At 46.7% G+C, this 14,533-nt stretch overlaps 1 protein-coding gene, 1 non-coding gene and 3 pseudogenes across 2 annotated transcripts in view; 1 reads left to right on the top strand and 4 right to left on the bottom strand.

Moving 5' to 3' along the window:
* Rab10 (RAS oncogene family member Rab10) overlaps positions 1-6,255 on the top strand; it is a 36,295-nt gene extending 30,040 nt beyond the window's left edge. The window contains exon 6 of the mRNA XM_077640160.1: positions 4,496-6,255. The gene's annotated coding sequence lies outside the window, so the exon portion shown is untranslated. The remainder of the gene's footprint in view (positions 1-4,495) is intronic.
* Positions 6,256-10,629: 4,374 nt separating this feature from the next.
* LOC144108912 (U6 spliceosomal RNA) lies at positions 10,630-10,723 on the bottom strand (annotated as a pseudogene).
* Positions 10,724-10,732: 9 nt separating this feature from the next.
* Positions 10,733-10,811, bottom strand: LOC144108927 (U6 spliceosomal RNA; annotated as a pseudogene).
* A 9-nt stretch (positions 10,812-10,820) lies between these two features.
* LOC144108929 (U6 spliceosomal RNA) lies at positions 10,821-10,899 on the bottom strand (annotated as a pseudogene).
* An 11-nt stretch (positions 10,900-10,910) lies between these two features.
* On the bottom strand, positions 10,911-11,013 carry LOC144108908 (U6 spliceosomal RNA). The gene has a single exon (XR_013309548.1). It is a non-coding gene; the product is annotated as a U6 spliceosomal RNA (small nuclear RNA).
* Positions 11,014-14,533: the final 3,520 nt, after the last annotated feature.

Here is a 14,533-nt window from a genome sequence, read left to right on the forward strand (position 1 = left end):
ACACGGGCACTTTCGATCGCAATCAAGTCAATCGAAATCGAACTCTATGCAGATCCGGCATTGCTACATGGCGAATTCAATCGCAATTGACCGCGATGCTGCTCAACTGCATGGAGCACAATCGAGGCATCATTGCGAGCCTCGTTCCCAGACTATATGATAACTGAAACAAAATATTCCAGCTAAAACTAAAGATTACTGAAATATTTGTCATAGAAAAAAGTGCACAATTTTAAACAGAATTTCTTCTTATTTGTGTGCCTCGATTTGCAAAGCGGTGTTGATACTCATGACACCGCATACCTGACATGCCCGTTTTGCCAGTGGTAAACAAAAGTGAACCCAGGATTGGCTGGAGTACCAGCACGTCATGTCCGGCGCTTTGTCGCGTTCAAGAAAACTGTGAATGTTGCGGGTTGTTTTTACAAGTTATGTTTCTTACAAGATGAAACTGGGACACACGGAGCTGCAAGCATCCGTGCACAGCTCTACCCAAGCTCCGCCCACAGCCGATGCCACACTTCGCCACCGCGCAGCGTGCTAATTGGCATGCTGTACAAATCTCACATGAAAAGACAAGATAGCCTTGTTATCAGAAAGGCTACCGCTATACTCCAGCAACAACAAAGTATGCCTGCTTTTGTTGCGAGCTTTCGGCAATGGCGCCGCCCGAGGCCGCTCTGGCCGACGAGCTGTGCTGCCTGGATGCCCCGGTCGTCGCTAGGCCTATAGCCTGTTTCGCATCGAAGCCGCAGCGGTCTGCGCTACAATAAAAGGCCTACTCTTCACACTGCTTAAATGTCAACAGCATTATCTTGCAATAGTGATAGTGATATATTTAATTTCCGACCCCTTTGGCAGCGAAGCTAGCGGGCGCCAGGCGAGCCGGGCCCCAACAACGGGCCAGAGACGGATGCAAGGCAGCTGTGGCAAGAAATTTGGGCATGTCACAGCTGTTACTTCTACCAGCAACTCAGTATTGGTTCAGCGATCCTCAGGAATGATAACATCTTACAGTTTTCTTACCCCGGGGTTTATTATTTACGCCAAGAACAATTTATAGCTCATTTTTATGACACCGACAGATGGGATTCAGGCTGGCCGGCCGGCTGGCAGGCTTGGCGTACTTCACGTTCACACAAGAAAATACAAAACAGCCATACTACCAGAAGGGCTGCCTCCTAGATTTGAGCAACAACGGCATGCCTGTGCAAGAGTGAAGCTTTCGGCAACGACGCCGCCTGCGGGAACGCCGGGCGACGAACTACGCTGCTCCCTGGCTACCCTGTTCGTCGCTAAGCCTAGCTGGTTTCGCAGCTGAGGGCGTTTCAAGACTGGTCAGCGCTAGATAAAAGTGCTGCACTCGGCATCCTTTTACTGTGAACCCGTCCAATAATAAAAGTTATGTTCGATTTCCGCGATGCCTTCAGCAACAGAGCTAGCGGATGCCAGATGAACCGCACCAGGCAGCAGCACCACCAATGCAGCTATGGGATGAAATTTGCTTCTATCACAGTCGTCACTTCTACCAGCAACTCGGTATTGGCCGACAATCCTAAGAAATTATGCATTTTTGACATTCGTCAATCCCAGGGCCCCTTATGAACGTTGACAAGCTACAGTTAAACCTGGATATAACGAAGTTGACAAAAGCTCACAATTTTTCATTACATGCAGGTTTCGCGTGAAGGCCCGTACAAATGATGCAGAAACGAAAACAAACGGCTCAAGATATCCGTGAAGGTGAACTCACTCTTCAAGCATTTATTTTACAGCGAAAAACTGAGTAATTTCTGCTTCCTTCTGCACGAGTGAAGGCACAACACGCCGCTCTAAAGAAGCTAAATCGTGTAAAGCTCCTGCATCGTCGCGCGAGTCGACGAAACGGCACAAAACGTCAATTGCATTCATCACCTCCTTAGCAGTAGGCACGTCAAACGGATCTGCCTCACAGGCACCATCATCACCGCCATCGGGGTCTTGCACGCTTTCAGCTAGAGCTGCATCCGTCATTTCTTCTATAGCCATCGCCGCGTTGTCGGCAAACAAAAAGTCACTCAGTTCATGTCGTCGGGTACACCACCGTTAGTGCATAGCTCGTTCCATGCTTCAGCCACATCGAATGGAGTAGAAAGGTCTTCCTCCTCCTTCTCGTCAGCACCAGCCTGTGCGTTTTTGGCTATTCCGGCCTTTAAAAGCAATTCGCGATAACTTCTGCCCTGACCTCTTGCCAGGAGGCAGCAAGCATCTCGACTGCTTGATAAATGTCAATCTTCATCTCCCGTTCCAGACGGATGTCAAGAAGTATCTTCAGGATTAGTCAGGCGGTAACCGCATTTAAAACTGTTAATGACACCTTTGTCCAGGGATTGTATTAGGAATGTGCAGTTGGCCGGGAAGTAATGCAGTTCGATGTTGGACAGCTGTAGGCCTTCAACGTAGTGCGCCGAGCAATTATCCAGCAGTAGGCAAACTTGACGGCCTTGCCGCTGACGTCCTGGTTAAATTCCTTTAACCACTCAGAAAATATTGGCCGAGTCATCCACGCTTTGGAATTCACCACATACTTCACGGGCATACGCTTCGTTCCCTTAAACAGGCACTTTTGCCGACAACTTTAGCAGGACTCGCTTGTCCGTGCCATCTAGGCTGGCGCACAGCAGAATCGTTATGCTGTGTTCTGCACTCAAAATCGTTGATAGGGTGCTCGCTGGAATGCTGAAACGGGCGACAATGCCCTTCTTCTTCTCGCCCGCGGAGACTGCATTTAAAATTGCAAGTTGGTCTTCAAAAGACAGAACTTTTCGTTTTCTGGCAGTAGAACTCATTACGACCAACAGACGACGCAGTTACAAGCGGAGACGCATGCTACATGCCGACAGGCAGGCCTAGCCTAGCACCTCCAAAAAAAGTCGGCCGAACCAGCACCAGAGAACAGTTGACACACGCACACATGCAGACGAGGGACAACACGCAAAATGGCGAATGCAACGCGCCGTCGTCGTTGTCTCGTAGTCCCTCCCCCCTCTCCCTTCGCCCATCCTGGCAATGAAAGAACCGGCCATCAGCGTTGCTTTTAAAGTGAATTCTTACACAGAAAGTGTCTAAACCGTTGAAACAAATGAAAATCAAAAAATAAGAATGCTTGTCCTCAATTCTATACAAAAAAAATGCTGCAAAAGAAATCAGCTGCCGCTACAAATGCCACCTGGTGTCACGCTAGACAAGCAAAGCCTGAAAAGGGTGCTATGTTAGGCACGGGGCGGCGCTAGCCGCCGCCATCATCATCATCGCTAACTTTGCTCGGTCGCAGCGATTCCAGGTGTTTGCGTAGCTGCTGGCTCCTTACAATATTAATATTCACTAATCTAGTTCATTTCTTCGGCCGAATTTTCCTTAAAAGGGCAAAAGGTAATGACTGATCAGCTTTGCGAGTTCATTACATCAAGTTAACCGCCGCAACGCGTTCGTTATATCGAGATCGAAAATACATGGGCTTCAATGGGGGCAGCGTTGGGGAATTCAAAAACTTCGTTAAATCCAGGAATTCGTTACATAAATGTTCGTTACATCCAGGTTTAACTGTATACTATAGCACATTTTTCTGACGCCGGCGGCCAGCATCCAGGCTGGAAGGCCTGCCATGCCGGCCCCGAGGAAGCGGCCCCTACGTCACCATGACTCTGGCACTCTTCATGCTTGCATTGGCTGCCGCTTCCCCTCATTGCGTTTGCCGAGAGCAGTCTGTCATTGAAATCTAATCTAGCAGGTTTGACGCAGGCAACGAGCTGTGATCGGACGCTGCGATGCCGTTCGCAATGGCACGCCGCAGTAAATTGCACTCTCTTTTTGCACATGTGTCCGCGCCGGCTATCGCATAGTGTCAGGCCATCATTGCAATGTGCAACCATAGTTGCAGCATAAATTAACCTGCTTTTTCTGCTCATAATTTGAAATTTTCACAAGAAAGCTTTAATAACAATGGTTATTTTTAATTTATTACAAACCAATGGCGATGATAGTACACGCAGCGCCTTCTTGTATGTAGCAATCTAACTAGTTTATCGGAATCGAGTGGATAGGTGTAGCAGCTGTCCATCTCGATTGCGCTTCAAACGTCAACCGTGATTGAGACCGATCGCGATCCGAAGTGCCCGTGTGACAGCGGTATTACATGCACAGGGGCGAAGCATCCAGAAATGCCGGAGAGATTTTGGTTACTTTTGTCATTGCCGTCGACGGACCGGATGTGTTACGAAGTGCCCTCTTCGCTTGCTGCAAATTATAGAAGCATCGTGCATGCATGCGCTGGTGACATGCTAGTGGATATCGGAATGGGATTTAGTTTGAAAACGCATCACTAAATGCAGTAGCAGTCCAACTGTCCATATAATTAGCAAGCGCTTTGTGTTTGCTTCCAGCAGCCTGTACACGCGCACAGGCAAAAACTGCTTTAAATGCATATGTATGCTCTTCTTTTTTTTCCTCATTTCAGGAATGTTTCATTTGCGGCCGCCATTCTGCAGAGAGGGAGGGCCACTATCGCTGCGACACACACGAGCAAGAGAACGAACAGAAGACACGAGACGCGTAACACACACACGTGCGCATTGGCGGGACAACTTGACACAGGGAGACCGGAAACTTGACCTGGATGGCGGCGGAGTGCAGACTTCAAGAAACAAAAAAAGAAGGCAGGAGAAAAGAAAAAAGTGCGGCATAGGGGAAACCCAGCAGGCCCAGTGTTGTCTGCCCTCTTCTGCCTGCAAATAGAAGCCAGCTGTACCGTAGCATCTCGGCCCCAAAAGAAGCAACCATGCTTTCGCGCTTGCACTGTGGAAAGCTGAACCTGGCTCTCTTTCCTCTTGAGCCACGAGCGGCAGTGATCTCTTGGCTCTCTCCCAACCTCCTCGCATCTATGCCCTGTCGGGCCTCTTCAGGCCACGTTGTGATAGTGGATGATGATGATGATGTGACTGGAAATGAGTGTGCACCGTTTCTACACACAAGCTGCTTTGTTTTTTCGTGCCCCCTTCCTTGCTTTTTCGCTTTATTAGTTGCTTCTGGCGCTTTCCCTCTCTTTTCTCTTTTTATTTTGCTTCGTTTCCCAAGAAACTGAGCTTACAGAGATGGAGTGGAGATGGGCGTTGTGGTACTGCTACTTCCAAACCCTCCTGTGTTATGTCACACAAGGCCGCACTATGGAAGTGTTGCATGCCACGGTGTTTTTTCTTCGACGGCACATGTCACCTCTTCCAGGGAATGCACCACGGCCAGTGCAGCAATCTCAGAGGTACAAGGTTCAACCGTCATTGACTGTGCTCCGGTGTGACAGCAACGACGCGAAGCAAGGATCCCCAGCGAGCAGTGCGAGAGGTGCTAGAGAGCAGCAGCAACTTCTGGGAGGCTTTGCACCGTGTGAACAGGAAGTGGTCTGGCAACTTAGAGAAACCATCAAGGTCACTATAGCACGCCACTCAGTCAAGGACAAGAGCACACCTTCCTGAAGTTGCTACCTGTTGCACTTTTCAGTTTCGTGCCGTTCCCTCTCGGTCTGAGCAGTCTCCTGTTTTTAGAACCTTAAAGTGATCTCTTTCCCAGTCAGGTTGTCCTGCCTATATCGTCGAGAAAGAGAGAGAACTGTTTCACTTCCTGCCCCCCTGTTTGCGAGCTATTTTTAATTTGCAGCAGAAGAGAGCACACTGTTCAGAACTCTTTCTTTCTCACAAAACGCTTCTTTACACAAATATTTCGAAAATGAGCCGCGTCAGTCTGACAGACGCAGCAGCATAGGAGGAGTGCGGCTGACGACGACGTGTGCGGGACTTGGAACCCACGACCGTGTGAAAAGACTGTGTAGTGAACTCATTTTGTGTCCCGCCTGTTTTCGCGTCACTTCCCCCAAGCCTTTTCCTATTGCCTAGCTTGCTATATAAACCTTGTGGTCTCGCTTCGGTTTTTTTTATTATTGTCAAGCACCAGTAACGCTTGCACAATGCAAAGCTGGTTTCTCCCATTTCGTTTTTCTATTCCTTCCCCTACCGCTGTTTCCTGCGCTTGCAAGTTGTGTTCTTGGTGTTATTTTGCCGCTGGAGTCTTGTTTCTTTTGCATCGATTTTTCACAAACCTGCTGCCAACATGTCGCATATTGCCTTCTTTTTTGAAGAGGGACTTCCCCGTAAGGCAACCTTCTTTTTACTGTACAATAAGCGTTCCTTTTTGTTGAATAAATTGCAGTTCTTCTAGAAAGGGCAATGCTCGCACTGATCTGAGCATTGCTGGCTTGAATGGAGGAAGCGATGGGTGAGTAAAGTCGATAGTCGCCGTGGTTGGTTGCCTGTCGGAACACGTTGGTTTGAAGTGGTTGAGATGGCAGAATGTAGGGGGTTTTTTTTCCCCACCCGGGGCAAAAGTCTCATTGTTCCTAATGGCAGGCAATCAAAGTTAAATGATTTCTGTTAAAGCAGCTCAGAAACACCTTTCAGGAGAGTACATACTCTAGATCAGTCACTATATTGTCTCGTAATGAACAGTCAAGCCAAATTATGCACTTCTACACGCAGCTGAGAACCTACAATCTCGCACTGAAGTTTGAGAATTTTGTCCAGTGACTTTTTCTTCATGCTCTCGCCCTCCTCCGTCGCACGCACCTAAGATTTCTGTTCAGAGATGGCTTTTGGTTTGATTTTTTACGTGTCGTGCAGCTACCATGGCTGCGGCCTGTCTGCAATCCCTCTGGCAGGTCTAGAAGCTCCTCCCCCTCCGTGGGAAATGCCCGTGTGCTTTGGTGGAGGAGCGACCTTTCTGCACGCAAAAAGTGGCAAGAGTGGTAAAGGTGTGCAGACGCTAAAACTCAAATTTTGGCTCCAGATAACTCTGCTTCTGCAAAGTACGTTTGATTACCGCATCTTTATTGTGAGCCCCTTTCATAGCCCCTTTAATTGGCATGGTCTCATCTTGTGTGGAAAAGCGGGACTGCGATTGAGGCATGCAGTCTAGGATGGAGCCCGCGGCTTATCGTTCACACTTCGTGTCGTGTCTTGTGCTGCGTTAACTAGTTGAAAGCCAAACTTCTGCTTGGCCCCGCACTGCGTCAGCGGGGACGCTCGCTCTCTCAACCGTTTGTGCCACAAGTCTGTGGGTGCGTACTGGTTCACTTTTATTGCAAGCGCTTTCCCCATTCCTGTAGTTGAGGAAAATGAGCGTAATATTTTGCAACAGGCATTTAAGAGCATTCCCTGGCATCCGGTACTGATAAAGCAGTGAATGACGGCAGCTTTACAACACATGCTGCTGTGACTTTCGAGCACATATGGGAGCAGCGTACTGAGACCTGAAAACCCTTAGAATGCAACAAAGTGGCCCAGCGGCGATTTTTTCTTGACACATCCACCGGTAAACAACGCGTTCATGCGCTGGCCTGAGCACAATCTCTTCGGTCCTCAAGATTGGACACCAAAACCCATTCGGGAAACTACGCAGGTTGCCGAATTGCCACACATTGCAAAAACACCTGTTTCACCCTCCCACCACCTCGCTGTACACTAGATTCAAAATGCAGAGCTGTCTGGTGCGAACTGCTGACAAACTGCTACATTTTGCTTTACCGGCTCCATCGCTACCACCCTACTTCTCTGCTCCACATATAGGGCAGCCAAGGTAACCATCGTGCGCTAGTAGTGGTAATGCCCCCACCACGGCAGTTCACCCCATACCCAGCCCAACCCCCTCTGAGTGTTACCCATCCAGCTGGCCAAATATGCCTTGGACAGGGCTCTCCATGAAGCACAGGCCCATGGACTCTTGGACAAGTAGCAGCTTATCCTAGAGGATCTTTTATTTTGTTCTGCTTCAAAAAGTTACCACCACCAATGCATGTACACCTTGCAACATGTAGTTTGTTGCCATTTAGTGGGAGCTTGTACATCAGCCCCAAAAGTCAGCAGGGTCGTAAATTGTGAACGCCATTTTGTAGCCACCCAATTGGAGGTCCACCTTAGCAGTCTCCTGGCTTGTGTCGAGAAAAGTCCGGAAGCATATAAACCAATTGGGACCTGGTAGGACTTTAACAAAATGGGATCGTTGTAATAAGCAGTGCGGTTGTAGCTTTTGAAACATTGTTCCACTACTTCAGACAAAAGCCACGTGACATTGAGAGATCCACCGGCTCGTCAATCTAGCATAGCACCTTTTAATCACTGTCTGATCGTCACTTATCGGTTTCGTTACTAGTAATAACTTTCCGAACGGCATGCAGAGGGCTGGAAAAATTGCTGGAGTTCAACGTGGCTTGAACCTAGTTATACAAATGAAAGCTCTGTTAAGCATGGTCTCCGCTGTCTGAAATTCAAGGTAAGGTAATAGTCGTGATGATGTGGTGATACTACCATATCTTGAGCCATACCATTATGCAGTTAAGTTCAGTTTCATTTCATTTCATACTACGATCGCTTGGGCCATACAGTTCGGATTGGTTCGACCCTGTGAGGAATTCAAGGTCATTGTCTCATCCATATCGAAATCTTAAGGTGTACGCCAGGAGTCGCGCTCGCTCTAAAAAAAAAAAACCTGTCCGCATGGCTACAACAGGCTTGCATGTACTGTCGTGCACACAGTTGTCTAGAGCACTCTAGTACGGCATGCGCTGTTGTACTTTTAAGACAATCGACGCTGCCAATTGGCCCGGTACAGCTTTTAAAGATAAGTGGAGTTACACACGATCTGTCTGAATGTATGCGCAATGCACATATGAGGTTTCGAGCCCAAGGCCACTCTCAAATTAATGCCTCTATACGTGTGGACGACAAGAGCACTGAAAACGTAGCTAGCCTTAGCATTCGCTGCTTTTGCATTCTGTTTCGTGAGTGTAATGCGCATGCATTTGTGAGTTGGAAGCAACAAACACGCACGAACACCATCTCCCCCGACTCCAGAAGCAGTTATTTTTTTTCGAACAGCGATAGACAAAGATCTGGTTCCGCTTGCCTAGCGAGGCAAGTGTATGTGTGTCACTCGCCTGTATGTAGTATGTTGTTTTCATTTCTTTTTCGTTTATTTTCGTTCTTGAGCAAACCAGCTTTCGAATTAAAATTTCTGTTTACGTTTGTGTTCCATGGCCCGATGACAATTAACATCCACACTCCGATTTTTAGTATTTCATATTGCAACCACTGCTATAAAATGAACATAAACTGGTCTTCCTAACAAGCGAAGATAAGCTGCACGTGAATTTTGAGCTCGTATCCGAAAATTGCCTTCTGAAATAAGCGCCAAAAAAAGCCCGCCATTATGATGATTGCAACATTCTTTATTGGACTTAAAATTGAGGGTCGGTCTTTTTATTCCAGAATCCGATGGATCTTGTTGCAGCTCCTACGGAACTTTCAGGTCTGAGCTGGACCAAATGATGAGCTCGAAAGCATTCTCTCCCATCGCTCAATCTTAAGTTCTATCCTTTCCATTTCCGGGTTGTTGCCTCCTTCTGCATGGCTCCACGTTCCCCTGGGCTGATTGCGTTAAGTCTGTTCTAGTTTTAGTGCGTGTTAATATTCTCTTCCACCAACTTTTCGAAAGTAAGAACCGGGAAGTACAGCCAGCCTCTTGGTCCAGCTATATACCGTAAAAAGCAACTGGCAACCGTAATAATGGTTAGTTCACGCGGGCGTGCCTCCTATTATGCTCTCAAAGAAGACTATGTTAACACAAAACTCAAGATATTGCTATTTTCAGTAAACAATTATGTGCTCTCTTAAACGAAAAATTCAATTGTTTAAAACTTTAGTAAATATTGAAGAGAATTTTTGCAAACTTTTTGACAAAAAAAGTGCTGTTAGTAGGAGTGGTGGTTTCTTTGGGTGGATTATAAAAGCTGGGTACAAAATTTGAGTTTGTATGTAGAGGTCGGTCCGGATCCCTTGAGCTGCCACTCCGTCATGTTCTTCGTCAGGATATAGGAATCTGCTGAATCACAACTCGAGGGAGTATTTGACCGATCTTTTTGTTTTAAATATCAGTTGCAAATCAAAAAGTCGCAGATACGCCGCCATCTGAAGCCTGGACGCAACACGCATCCACGACGGTGACAACGCAATCTTTTTGGTTCATTATAGTTTTCAATGAAAAAATGCCGCCAGATTATTGACGCAGAAAAGAGAACTTTGTTCGCTAACAACATGAAATAAATGGTCTGCAGCATCAGCATACACTGTGTGCGCTACCTCGTCGTCTGTGGACGCATTCAGCAACCAAGCGAGAGCTTATTTATGTGTCACAGACGGAGCGACAACCTTCTAATTTCGGGTGAATTACCTTCCAGGATTTTTGAACCATGAAGCATATAGAGTTTCGCAGCTGTTGCGCTTGAGGCGCTCTTGTTATGCCGGTCGGGACTGTTGCACATTCACACTTGCGAGTCGGGAAGGTCGCGCCACATGTTTGTAAGCCGATTCGTTATGCTCTCTCCCTGCTTTCATACAGTGCTCCGGAACCGCAACTAACTGGTCGAAATCGTATGCGCGACGCCTTCGACTCCCCGGTGTGAATGTGCCCTCAAGCCGGTTTCACACCATGATCACGTAGGGCAAATTTTCCGAAATATGGAATTTAAACTGTTGGGAAGTGACGGAGAAAAAAAATGTGGAACGCTTCACGATTTTGCGTGTCATCCTTGCGCAGGGGCATGCTAATCTTCTCTATCGTTCAAATTGTAGTACATGTAATGTACTTGGAGAAAAAAAATGTGGAACGCTTCACTTGCTCAGGGGCATGCTAATCTTCTCTGTATCGTTCAAATTGTAGTACATGTAATGTACTTGGAGAAAAAAAATGTGGAACGCTTCACTTGCGCAGGGGCAGGCTAATCTTCTCTGTATCGTTCAAATTGTAGTACATGTAATGTACTTGGAGAAAAAAAAAATGTGGAACGCTTCACGATTTTGCGTGTCATCCTTGCGCAGGGGCCATGCTAATCTTCTCTGTATCGTTCCAATTTTAGTATATGTACTTTGGAAGTACAGCCTGCGAGCATGTGTTCAGGTATATGTAATCGTCAAACATACACGCAAAGTTCCAACGGTGGGTTGTGGTTAAAATTTGAACATAAGGAAAGAATACCTTCAAATGCCGTACTCAGATTAAAAGATTTGGTAACAATAACTTCTTCCACGTAAAGCTCTTAATTCGCACTTTTATTTACATGAACTAGCTTTGCATTATTCTTGTTTCAATTGTTTTAAAAGAAGAAAAAAGCTTCGTAATTGCTTCACCACAATGCTTTGCTTTTGTGCCGCCATCTCGCGGACATTACTGGAACTAATATATTGCCCGCGGAAATTTGAAATTAGGTATCACAGCGTTTTCATACCTCTGCCGCGTGTTTCTCAGGTTCTTAATTAGTGTGTCGTTTTTTCAGTTTGACTGTATCAGCATTCCCAAGAAACCAAATCTCCTTCCTCATCAGGCGCATCGCGAATAGGCGAGGAGGAGTTAAAGAAGCCGAGACCAGGAAACTAATCCAGGCCTTCGTCCTTAGCAGAGTCATCTACTCCACACCATACGTCACCCTCACTGTCAGAGAAAGGGACGAAGTGGATTCTCTAATTCGACACTCCTACAAAATTGCACTGAACCTCCCTCGTCATACCCCAAATGAAAAACTAATACAGTTAGGAATTCATAACACCTTAGCGGAAATGATGGAAGCACACCTCACCGCACAATACGAAAGACCATCAGGCACTGAAACGGGACGTTTCACCCTAAAGAAGGCAGGAATACAATATGAAGGAATCCGTGCACACACCTTGCCAATTCCAAGACTCGTGCACGAACACTTAATAGTCCATCCTCTGCCCAAAAACATGCATCCACACTATGATACAGACAGAAGAAAGGCTAGGGCACAAAAACTTCACGAAAGATTTTCAGTTCAGAAAGACACGGCGCATGTGGACGTGGCAGAACATGCGGACAGAGACGCCTTTTCCCTGGCAGTTGTCGACCATCGAGGTTCTCCCGTCGTATCGGCGACAATCGATAAAACAAAATTTCCGGAGGAGGCCGAAGAAGCTGCCATAGCTTTAGCAATTACCTCCACCACTGCCAAATACATCATCAGCGACTCTAAAACCGCAATTCGAAATTTGTGCAAAGGAAGGGCCCACTCAGCAGCCATCAATATATTACAAAAAATCTCCAATACCCGCCAGATCACATTGATCTGGGTCCCCGCCCATTCGGGTCATCCTGGAAACGAGGCGGCGCACCAATTTGCCCAAGGATTCGTAGTTAACCGGGAGGTGCGTTACCCCGAGCTCAGGTCGGCCAAGGAGCGAATGGCGACCTACAAAGAAATTACTACCCACTTCAAGAAAGGAAGACAAATCTTCCCAGACCCACATAGATCTCTTAGTAAAACACAAGTCAGTTGGCGGCAGCTCCAAACAAACACTTTCTTTAATCCGCACATGCACTCCATATGGTTCCCAGAGCAGGTCAGCCCCATCTGTTCTCTCTGTGGGCACCGTAAGGCAGACACACCCCACATCCTATACTCATGTCCTCAAGACAAGCCGTCGAACAGTCTGCAGCTCTCTACCCAGTCGCAGTGGGAGGCCGCGCTGCTCAGCTCGGACCCGGAGGTTCAACTCCGAGTCACGGAGCGGGCCGAAGAGGTCGCCGAGCGACATCGTCGGTCGGTCACCTGGCGTCCGGCCTAGAAGAGGTGCCCACCGCGGGGAGGGGAACGTCACGCCAACCCGCGCCAAATACCTTTTCTTTAATAAAGTTTACCTCCTCCTCCTCCTCCTACCTCTGCCGCCAGAAGGGAAAGCACTTGTATCCTTTTATTTCTGTACTTCATTGTTGTTCAGTCTGTTTTTATTAGTAAGAAAAAAACTTGTCATTTTGCCATTACGGAGATGCCTTGTAGATAGAGGCGAGCGTTAGAGAAGTCGACCACAAGTTCCAATTTAATGCTCACTAAATTATGATAACTGTAGTGGTCGTTTAGCCAGTGGGGTCAAAACAAGGGCATTGCCTTTCTACCTAAATGTATGCCTCAGCCTCGCTAGATGAGTCGATAATTAGGTGCCGATCTGCCTTGCGGCTAATGTAGCGGGTTTTGCTCACAGAGCCACACTCACACGTATTATTTGGCTATATAGCTCACAGCTTGAACATAAGTTCGTTTCTGTGGCTTCGCGTACGTGGAGAATGCTGCCGAAGTCACTCAGTGCCTGCGCATCGCTGAAAATTCTTGAAACTGCTTTTAACCAAGTTGCTGTTCGTGTCTTCTGGGTAGCACGAAAGAACACAGGACAAAATTGCCCCCCCCCCCCCCCCCATTCCCCATGCTTGCGTAAATCTATTCATTATAATACAACATATGACGCTATTTTTTTCATTTTTAACATCACAGTAACGTTCCATGCAACCTATACGTAACGTTACTGCAACTTGTATAACAATTTTGTAACATTATTTTAATATTGGGTGCTATCTGGGTTGTTAAGCAAGGAACGGAAGCGTTGCCTGTTGGACTTGTCTGAGGAAATGAAGCCAGCTAACTTTAATACTTACTTTTGGAGCACTCTCTACGTCATTTTTGGTAATGATCAGGATAGACGGTGTTCTGTGAAAGTTAATACATTATGCACTGCGAAAACTCTTTATTTTTACCCTTGGTAACTTCTGGTAGGTGGGCTTTTTGTGAATGTTTACGTTTGGCAGCAACAGATTTATATCTGTTTTACTGCTGGTAGAAGTAATGCTTCTTCGTGTTTAAATAAATCCAGCTTCACTTATACATCCACAATAACTCAATATTCCATCCCATGAAAGCATTATATTTTAGGTGCAGATAGTATAAGAAGGAAGTAAAATTATGAGCGTTTCGCCTTAATCCGCATGTGGCCTTCACATGGTTAGGTGAGAGAGGATATTCTTGAAAAAACCGACAGGTTTGAGAGATGGCGACGAGCAAACGGTTTGTGCTACATGCCCCAGCCATCATGTCCCCTCCAGCACATGTTTCAGTCGCTGCAGTTTAAAACCTCCAAAGAATGTAAATAAAGTTGCTAGAGATGTCCGCCTTCAGTGAAATAGTTACTGCGGCTTTTCTTATATAACCAATTATTATTAAAGGGGCCATGAGAACCTATTTTCACGCATACCCTGTTTATCGCATTTAATTCTCAACTTGTGAAATTAAAATTCTCGCAACTTTCAGTTGATTATGTGCAGTAAATATATTTAAAACAATTTTTTTTCGTTTCTTCTGCGAACTGCTTGCTGGTCTGGCAGCCTCTAATCGCTGACGTCAGAGGGGCATACCCGCCCCGCGTCGTCTGCTGCGCGCTGTTGAGGTACTTGCATGCACACCGTAGACGGCGGTCGCTCGAAAAGTTTTCTCTTTTTTTAGCTTATCGAAATAAAATGCATTTTACGGTCATAAACATGTTATTTTTATGTTATGAGTGTGGTTTCTTTTCAGCAGTCAAGTGCTTCTGTATGTGAAAAGCAGCACGTGCCGTGC

This window comes from Amblyomma americanum, chromosome 10 (genome assembly GCF_052857255.1).
Source record: "Amblyomma americanum isolate KBUSLIRL-KWMA chromosome 10, ASM5285725v1, whole genome shotgun sequence".
Lineage (NCBI taxonomy): Eukaryota > Metazoa > Arthropoda > Arachnida > Ixodida > Ixodidae > Amblyomma > Amblyomma americanum.